The sequence below is a fragment of the Vanacampus margaritifer genome, unplaced genomic scaffold (genome assembly GCF_051991255.1).
Source record: "Vanacampus margaritifer isolate UIUO_Vmar unplaced genomic scaffold, RoL_Vmar_1.0 HiC_scaffold_116, whole genome shotgun sequence".
Taxonomy (NCBI): domain Eukaryota; kingdom Metazoa; phylum Chordata; class Actinopteri; order Syngnathiformes; family Syngnathidae; genus Vanacampus; species Vanacampus margaritifer.
Window position 1 is genome coordinate 37,501 of NW_027520826.1, and position 7,364 is coordinate 44,864.

Here is a 7,364-nt window from a genome sequence, read left to right on the forward strand (position 1 = left end):
CTCCCTCGGCGCGGCGTGCCAGGTGCTTCGGCCTCGCCTTACGTGTTCGGTTCGTGGGAGGGTTTGAGAAACCGTGCTTCCGGAGGCACCGCCGCCGCCTGCGGGCGCCAAGCTCCCCCTGACGAGGCGTGAGCGCGGGTCTGTGGGGGACGAGAGGGCCTGCGGGGCGCCGGGCTCCGTCGTAGGACAGCCAGGTGACAGCTCCGGGGTACGGAGCGTGGGGTGCGTCTCGGCCTCGCTTCCGATCGGGCGCGCCGGGGCGTGCGGGCGCTGGCCATCGGGCCGACGTTCGCGTGTCGCCGGGGCGCTGGAAGGCGACCCGCGAGCCGGAGGAGCCGCCCGCCCGAACACCGGCGCGAGGCCGGCCGGCGGGGGCCCTCCGAAGGCGGGTCTTGCATGCGGCTCGTAACGTGGGAGAAGGTGGGTGGGCGCATTTTGGGGGGGGGTTAAATGTGCTGAGGCAGGCCGCCCATAGTGCTCTTATCTCGGCCATGGCAAGCGAGAATCCCCCTGGGAAGTGGCACTCTGAAAATATTTCGAAAAGAGCAGACTTTGAAAATTTTTGAGAACCAGGATTTGGGGGGGGCCAAATGTGCTGAGGCAGGCCGCCCATAGTGCTCTTATCTCGGCCTTGGCAAGCGAGAATCCCCCTGGGAAGTGGCACTCTGAAAATATTTCGAAAAGAGCAGACTTTGAAAATTTTTGAGAACCAGGATTTGGGGGGGCCAAATGTACTGAGGCAGGCCGCCCATAGTGCTCTTATCTCGGCCTTGGCAAGCGAGAATCCCCCTGGGAAGTGGCACTCTGAAAATATTTCGAAAAAAGCAGACTTTGAAAATTTTTGAGAACCAGGATTTGGGGGGGCCAAATGTGCTGAGGCAGGCCGCCCATAGTGCTCTTATCTCGGCCTTGGCAAGCGAGAATCCCCCTGGGAAGTGGCACTCTGAAAATATTTCGAAAAAAGCAGACTTTGAAAATTTTTGAGAACCAGGATTTGGGGGGGCCAAATGTGCTGAGGCAGGCCGCCCATAGTGCTCTTATCTCGGCCTTGGCAAGCGAGAATCCCCCTGGGAAGTGGCACTCTGAAAATATTTCGAAAAAAGTTGACTTTGAAAATTTTTGAGAACCAGGATTTGGGGGGGCCAAATGTGTTGAGGCAGGCCGCCCATAGTGCTCTTATCTCGGCCTTGGCAAGCGAGAATCCCCCTGGGAAGTGGCACTCTGAAAATATTTCGAAGAAAGTTGACTCTGAAAATTTTTCGTCTTAAAAAGCTCGCTCCTGATATTGTACCCCATACATTTTGAGGTTTGGGGGCAAACCTCTCGAATGGGGGGACGAGGTCCCCTATCTACAGCGCCCCTAATGGCGGCAGGTGGTACTGGCCCCCTGGTCACCCGGCCATTGAAAATGAATGGGCCCCATTCATTTCCTATGGCATTTTTCGACGCCTGGTCACCCGGCCATTGAAAATGAATGGGGCACTTCCAGGGGGGGCTCTGGCTCGCCCAGGCCGAAATAGGAGCACTATGGGCGGCCTGCCTGAGCAGATTTGCCCCCCCAAATCCTGGTTCTCAAAAATTTTCAAAGTCATCTTTTTCGAATTATTTTCAGAGTGCCACTTCCAGGGGGTGCTCTGGCGCGCCCAGGCCGAAATAGGAGCACTATGGGCGGCCTGCCTCAGCACATTTGCCCCCCCCAAATCCTGGTTCTCAAAAATTTTCAAAGTCATTTTTTTTTAATTATTTTCAGAGTGCCACTTCCAGGGGGGTGCTCTGGCGCGCCCAGGCCGAAATAGGAGCACTATGGGCGGCCTGCCTCAGCACATTTGCCCCCCCCAAATCCTGGTTCTCAAAAAATTTCAAAGTCATTTTTTTTTAATTATTTTCAGAGTGCCACTTCCAGGGGGGTGCTCTGGCGCGCCCAGGCCGAAATAGGAGCACTATGGGCGGCCTGCCTCAGCACATTTGCCCCCCCCAAATCCTGGTTCTCAAAAATTTTCAAAGTCATTTTTTTTTTAATTATTTTCAGAGTGCCACTTCCAGGGGGGGTGCTCTGGCGCGCCCAGGCCGAAATAGGAGCACTATGGGCGGCCTGCCTCAGCACATTTGCCCCCCCCAAATCCTGGTTCTCAAAAAATTTCAAAGTCATTTTTTTTTAATTATTTTCAGAGTGCCACTTCCAGGGGGGTGCTCTGGCGCGCCCAGGCCGAAATAGGAGCACTATGGGCGGCCTGCCTCAGCACATTTGCCCCCCCCCCCCCCAAATCCTGGTTCTCCAAAAATTTCAAAGTCAACTTTTTTTGAAATATTTTCAGAGTGCCACCTCTGGAGCCTCTGCAGCGGGGGCTCTCGCCTGCCTGGTCACCCGTCATTCATTTCAATGGGGGGGGATATGGACGCCTGGTCACCCGGCATTCATTTCAATGGGGAGATTGGAGCCCTGGGCATCCGGCCTTCATTTCAATGGGGGATTTGGACGTCTGGTCACCCGCCATTCATTTCAATGGGGAGATTGGAGCCCTGGGCACCCGGCCTTCATTTCAATGGGGGATTTGGACGCCTGGTCACCCGCCATTCATTTCAATGGGGGGATTTGGACGCCTGGTCACCCGGCATTCATTTCAATGGGGAGATTGGAGCCCTGGGCATCCGGCCTTCATTTCAATGGGGGATTTGGACGTCTGGTCACCCGCCATTCATTTCAATGGGGAGATTGGAGCCCTGGGCATCCGGCCTTCATTTCAATGGGGGATTTGGACGTCTGGTCACCCGCCATTCATTTCAATGGGGAGATTGGAGCCCTGGGCACCCGGCCTTCATTTCAATGGGGGATTTGGACGCCTGGTCACCCGCCATTCATTTCAATGGGGGGATTTGGACGCCTGGTCACCCGGCCTTCATTTCAATGGGGGATTTGGACGCCTGGTCACCCGCCATTCATTTCAATGGGGAGATTGGAGCCCTGGTCACCCGGCCTTCATTTCAATGGGGGATTTGGACGCCTGGTCATCCGCCATTCATTTCACTGGGGAGATTGGAGCCCTGGGCACCCGGCCTTCATTTCAATGGGGGATTTGGACGCCTGGTCACCCGCCATTCATTTCAATGGGGAGATTGGAGCCCTGGGCACCCGGCCTTCATTTCAATGGGGGATTTGGACGCCTGGTCACCCGCCATTCATTTCACTGGGGAGATTGGAGCCCTGGGCACCCGGCCTTCATTTCAATGGGGGATTTGGACGCCTGGTCACCCGCCATTCATTTCACTGGGGAGATTGGAGCCCTGGGCACCCGGCCTTCATTTCAATGGGGGATTTGGACGCCTGGTCACCCGCCATTCATTTCACTGGGGAGATTGGAGCCCTGGGCACCCGGCCTTCATTTCAATGGGGGATTTGGACGCCTGGTCACCCGCCATTCATTTCAATGGGGAGATTGGAGCCCTGGGCACCCGGCCTTCATTTCAATGGGGGATTTGGACGCCTGGTCACCCGCCATTCATTTCACTGGGGAGATTGGAGCCCTGGGCACCCGGCCTTCATTTCAATGGGGGATTTGGACGCCTGGTCACCCGCCATTCATTTCAATGGGAAGATTGGAGCCCTGGTCAAGCCCTGAAGAGAGACGCTCTCCCCCTGGTCCATGGCGCTCTCCCCCTGGTCCATGGAGTCCCGCAAACGGCCAGCATCAAGCCCCGAAGACAGGCGCTCTCCCACTGGTCCGTGGAGCCCCGAAGACACGCGCCAACAGCCAGCATCAAGCCCCCAAAGAGAGGCGCTCTCCCCCTGGTCCTTGGAGCCCCGCCGACGGCCAGCGACAAGCCCCGAAGTGAGGCGCTCTCCTCCTTGTTCGGCACATGCACGCACACACACCCCTCCGCACGAGCCCCTGTGCGCCCGGCGCGCCCGCAGTTGGAAGAAGGGAAAGAGGGGGAAGAGCTGGAAGTGCTGGAAGTGCTGGAAGTGCTGGAAGTGCTGGAAGTGCTGAAAGTGCTGAAAGTGCTGAAAGTAAAGGGGAAAGCGGACAGCGGCCAGCGGACAGCGGCCAGCGGACAGCGGCCAGCGGACAGCGGCCAGCGGACAGCGGCGACAGGCCAAATGTGCTGAGGGCGGCCGCCTATAGTGCTCCTATTTCGGCTATGGCAGGCGCTCTCCCCCTGGTCCATGGCGCTTTCCCCCCGGTCCATGGAGCCCCGTCAACAGCCAGCAACAAGCCCCAAAGAGAGGCGCTCTCTCCCTGGTCCATGGAGCCCCGCCAACAGGCATCAAGCCCCGAAGAGAGGCACTCTCCCCCTGGTCCATGGCGCTCTCCCCCTGGTACATGGAGCCCCGCCAACAGCCAGCAACAAGCCCCGAAGAGAGGCGCTCTCCCCCTTGTCCATGGCGCTCCAGGATGGGGGGGCCAAATGTGCTGAGGGCGGCCGCCTATAGTGCTCTTATTTCGGCTATGGCAGGTGCTCTCCCCCTGGTCCATGGCGCTCTCCCCCTGGTCCATGGAGCCACGCCAACAGCCAGCAACAAGCCCCAAAGAGAGGCGCTCTCCCCCTGGTCCATGGAGCCCCGCCAACAGGCATCAAGCCCCGAAGAGAGGCGCTCTCCCCCTGGTCCATGGCGCTCCAGGATGGGGGGGGCCAAATGTGCTGAGGGCGGCCGCCTATAGTGCTCTTATTTCGGCTATGGCAGGTGCTCTCCCCCTGGTCCATGGCGCTCTCCCCCTGGTCCATGGAGCCACGCCAACAGCCAGCAACAAGCCCCAAAGAGAGGCGCTCTCCCCCTGGTCCATGGAGCCCCGCCAACAGGCATCAAGCCCCGAAGAGAGGCGCTCTCCCCCTGGTCCATGGCGCTCCAGGATGGGGGGGCCAAATGTGCTGAGGGCGGCCGCCTATAGTGCTCTTATTTCGGCTATGGCAGGTGCTCTCCCCCTGGTCCATGGCGCTCTCCCCCTGGTCCATGGAGCCACGCCAACAGCCAGCAACAAGCCCCAAAGAGAGGCGCTCTCCCCCTGGTCCATGGAGCCCCGCCAACAGGCATCAAGCCCCGAAGAGAGGCGCTCTCCTCCTGGTCCATGGCGCTCCAGGATGGGGGGGCCAAATGTGCTGAGGGCGGCCGCCTATAGTGCTCTTATTTCGGCTATGGCAGGTGCTCTCCCCCTGGTCCATGGCGCTCTCCCCCTGGTCCATGGAGCCACGCCAACAGCCAGCAACAAGCCCCAAAGAGAGGCGCTCTCCCCCTGGTCCATGGAGCCCCGCCAACAGGCATCAAGCCCCGAAGAGAGGCGCTCTCCTCCTGGTCCATGGCGCTCCAGGATGGGGGGGCCAAATGTGCTGAGGGCGGCCGCCTATAGTGCTCTTATTTCGGCTATGGCAGGTGCTCTCCCCCTGGTCCATGGCGCTCTCCCCCTGGTCCATGGAGCCACGCCAACAGCCAGCAACAAGCCCCAAAGAGAGGCGCTCTCCCCCTGGTCCATGGAGCCCCGCCAACAGGCATCAAGCCCCGAAGAGAGGCGCTCTCCTCCTGGTCCATGGCGCTCCAGGATGGGGGGGCCAAATGTGCTGAGGGCGGCCGCCCATAGTGCTCTTATTTCGGCTATGGCAGGCGAGAGCCCCCGCTGGAGGTGGCACTCTGAAAATATTTCGAAAAAAGTTGACTTTGAAAAAATTTGAGAACCAGGATTGGGGGGCCAAATGTGCTGAGGGCGGCCGCCTATAGTGCTCTTATTTCGGCTATGGCAGGTGCTCTCCCCCTGGTCCATGGCGCTCTCCCCCTGGTCCATGGAGCCCCGCCAACAGCCAGCAACAAGCCCCAAAGAGAGGCGCTCTCCCCCTGGTCCATGGAGCCCCGCCAATAGCCAGCAACAAGCCCCAAAGAGAGGCGCTCTCCCCCTGGTCCATGGAGCCCCGCCAACAGGCATCAAGCCCCGAAGAGAGGCGCTCTCCCCCTGGTCCATGGCGCTCTCCCCCTGGTCCATGGAGCCCCGCCAACAGCCAGCAACAAGCCCCAAAGAGAGGCGCTCTCCCCCTGGTCCATGGCGCTCCAGGATGGGGGGGCCAAATGTGCTCACTGAGGCCGCCCATGGCGCTCCTATTTCGGCTATGGCAGGCGAGAATCCCCCTGGGAAGTGGCACTCTGAAAATATTTTGAAAAAAGTTGACTTTGAAAATTTTTGAGAACCAGGATTTGGGGGGCCAAATGTGCTGAGGGCGGCCGCCTATAGTGCTCTTATTTCGGCTATGGCAGGTGCTCTCCCCCTGGTCCATGGCGCTCTCCCCCTGGTCCATGGAGCCCCGCCAACAGCCAGCAACAAGCCCCAAAGAGAGGCGCTCTCCCCCTGGTCCATGGAGCCCCGCCAATAGCCAGCAACAAGCCCCACAGAGAGGCGCTCTCCCCCCTGGTCCATGGAGCCCCGCCAACAGGCATCAAGCCCCGAAGAGAGGCGCTCTCCCCCTGGTCCATGGCGCTCTCCCCCTGGTCCATGGAGCCCCGCCAACAGCCAGCAACAAGCCCCAAAGAGAGGCGCTCTCCCCCTGGTCCATGGCGCTCCAGGATGGGGGGGCCAAATGTGCTCACTGAGGCCGCCCATGGCGCTCCTATTTCGGCTATGGCAGGCGAGAATCCCCCTGGGAAGTGGCACTCTGAAAATATTTTGAAAAAAGTTGACTTTGAAAAATTTTTGAGAACCAGGATTTGGGGGGCCAAATCTGCTGAGGCAGGCCGCCCATAGCGCTCCTATTTCGGCTATGGCAGGCGCTCTCCCCCTGGTCAATTTCAACCCCTGGGCACCCGCCAGTCGATTTTGACCCCTGGGCACCCGCCATCCAATGTCAACCCCTGGGCACCCGCCAGTCGATTTCGACCCCTGGGCACCCGCCATCCAATGTCAACCCCTGGGCACCCGCCAGTCGATTTCGACCCCTGGGCACCCGCCATCCAATGTCAACCCCTGGGCACCCGCCAGTCGATTTTGACCCCTGGGCACCCGCCATCCAATGTCAACCCCTGGGCACCCGCCATCCAATGTCAACCCCTGGGCACCCGCCAGTCGATTTCGACCCCTGGGCACCCGCCATCCAATGTCAACCCCTGGGCACCCGCCAGTCGATTTCGACCCCTGGGCACCCGCCATCCAATGTCAACCCCTGGGCACCCGCCAGTCGATTTCGACCCCTGGGCACCCGCCATCCAATGTCAACCCCTGGGCACCCGCCAGTCGATTTCGACCCCTGGGCACCCGCCATCCAATGTCAACCCCTGGGCACCCGCCAGTCGATTTCGACCCCTGGGCACCCGCCATCCAATGTCAACCCCTGGGCACCCGCCAGTCGATTTCGACCCCTGGGCACCCGCCATCCAATGTCAACCCCTGGGC